The sequence below is a fragment of the Gopherus flavomarginatus genome, chromosome 2, assembly GCF_025201925.1.
Source record: "Gopherus flavomarginatus isolate rGopFla2 chromosome 2, rGopFla2.mat.asm, whole genome shotgun sequence".
Lineage (NCBI taxonomy): Eukaryota > Metazoa > Chordata > Testudines > Testudinidae > Gopherus > Gopherus flavomarginatus.
This window is the reverse complement of record NC_066618.1, coordinates 120,131,121-120,133,942: the sequence shown is the minus strand read 5'-3', so window position 1 is coordinate 120,133,942 and position 2,822 is coordinate 120,131,121.

Genomic DNA, 2,822 nt, shown 5'->3' with positions numbered 1-2,822 from the left:
AATAAAGATGATAAAAAATTCCCTGTTCCTCACATTTGCAAAAAAGTTAAGTACAAGTTCTCCAGTTATGGCAATTAAAAATGTGGGCATAACAAGTTTAAAATAAATTGCTTTCATAAATTTTCTTATGTACAATTCCAGAAACTAATTCTGTGAGGGGAAGAAATAGCTTTGGTGGTGTCTGAGGTACTAAAATGCTAACCCAATACTTTACAAATAGGTAATACAACTGAGGCAGCTATATTAATAAAATCAGACTGGCCCAATGAAAAACTTTAGGCCAAAAAGGGTTTTGGTCTAATGAATAATATATAGGTTTCAATGTAGTTTTTAAAACTCACTGCATCTTCCATAAAAGACAAAGACCACAAGATATATCATCTAATATTCTGTTAAAATACATAGTATCAGAAATAATTTACACATTTTCAGATTTTTTATACAAACAGGCCAGTACATAAAAGCTAATTTTGTATTAGATGCTCACCAACTATAGAAGCACAAACACTGTACAATATAATTTGTACATTGTTAAAATACAACAGACTCTAATATTACATAATAAATACAACCCAGTGTAAATTAAGAGTGGCTGCCTGATGGTTTGACCAGTTGCACAAGAAGCACTGAAAAGTGAGGCACCTAGATTCAAGTTTTCTCTTGGGATTCTCAGGCTCTTGGGCTCGCAGTATTTTGCAGGTCGTATTTTCAGTCTCTGCATTATTCAGTAGCACCCTCAGCACACAGTGAAAGTGCACCTTTGGTCTTAAAAGATCATAACAGTTCCCATGACCAAATAAATTCAACAGCTGGTGAAACATAGGTGCAAAATAAGGTAAGTCTCTGCAGGATAAAACAAAATGAAAGCAGAGAGAACCTGTCACTATAACCACCCTGAGTCGTTGCCATGGGAAAGGAAAGCTGACTTTTTCGGAGTAAAGTAAGCCTTCTTAAAAAGGGGCCACCCCACTGTAGCTCTACAGGGCTGGCAGTAAGGGGACTGATAGCAACAGCACATTTTAGAGACAAAATTTTTCACCCCAAGCATTCTTGCTTTACTTCATGTGCATACTTGGTATTGTAAAAACGGTTCCATAAAAACTCATGGCACCTAACAGTCAAATTAAGTGATTCTCATTGATTTGTCAGAGAATGCCTCAAAGATCACAGAAAGAAGTTAAAGAAAAACTACACACAAAAATCATTTTACACAGAGGGATTATTTTTGGTCCTTGTTGGGTGGAATTTTCAAAAGGTGCCTAAGAGAGTTAGGGCCCCAACTTGCACTGAAACTCAATGCGATCTGAGGCATAAGTCTCTCACATTACTTTTCAAAATCCCAATCATAGTTTTGAAATGATGGTTTTTCAAAAGCATTGAGCACACACAATTCCAACTGAAGTCTATGGGAGCTCAGCACCTATAGGTCTGCCAGTAATGTTTGATGCCACTCAATCACAAAACAAAAAAGAAAACATAAAAAAGAAGAGAGTTAATTAGGCTAATGTATGCCAGTTCTGCAGGAACTGAAACAAACCTGAATATCTTGATATTTTCATTTATGGTTTGGCTATTTTTCAGTAGGGATCTAAAACAATATGACACCTGGACAGCCAGGAACTGAAATATTAAGAAAAGACCAGATCTTTCCTAATTTCTGCCTGAGACACTTAAAAATCAACAAGATGGACAATATAAAAATAAATACAAATATACACAGATGATAGAAGCCCATAAAGGTTCAAAGAGGTAAGCAGAAAAGGCTTTTTAATATTACGCTGTTCATTTTCTTAAATTGCTTTAATATATATTACATACAGGGTGGGGGCTGCTAAGGTCATTTGCCATTTGTTAGAATGTGTCTACTTCAATGGCAGTTGCCAAGATAATGGGAATGAAAGCATAGTGTATATTAGGTACCGGGTAAGTGGTATGATTAATGTAAGTGACCTAAAACTGTACTTCTTACTCAAATGGAATCTTTATTAATTGCTATTCATATTAGTTGAGTGCGGTCTGTATACTTTGCATTGTAATCGGTCTAGAGATTTGGAAGAGTTTCATCCACACTGCTTTATAATAAATCATAAAAAACATAATTGTTTAGTGCCCAGAAGCCTCTGGACAACTTAGTAGAAAATTATTAACATCAAATTCAGCTCTCAGCTATTTCCACACAAAGTAATTGGCTTCATTAGGATTACACAGGTGTAACTGAGAGCAGGCAATATTCAGTTGTCTTGCACTCAGTCTGAAAGTGAAGTAAAAAAAGCAGATACAGTACTAAGCAGGAATGAGACAGTAATAGAGATAGTAGTAGAGATATAGCTATTAGCAGCTTATTGATAACACCTCAAACCATGCCACCTTATCAGTGAGATGCATAGACTCATGTACATATTTAATGACAATAAAACTGACCCCTGTAGGATGATGGGCCTCCATAGTGCATGGAGTCAGATCAGCATCACCTCATGGTCAAGAGTCTCAAAAACAAATAGCAGAGTAAGAGCAGTAGGGAACGTTGTCTCAAAAACATCAGTCAAAATAATAATAATAATAAACCTTAGTCTCCTTTCCAAGTAAGGCTAGAAGATCTAAAAAACAAAACAAACTTCTCAAATATGTCTGGTGTGGAAAACTGAAACTGGGCAATAACTGGATTGGACATTCTAGTTTCTTGAGCAGAGGCTGACTCACAGCATATTTTAGTTAGGTCAACATTATCCTCCATAAGGGAAGCACCGATGATAACTTCCATCACAGGGGAAATTCAGTTATTCATAGTGTGCTTATAAAGCACAACAAAGAAAACAAAGGTA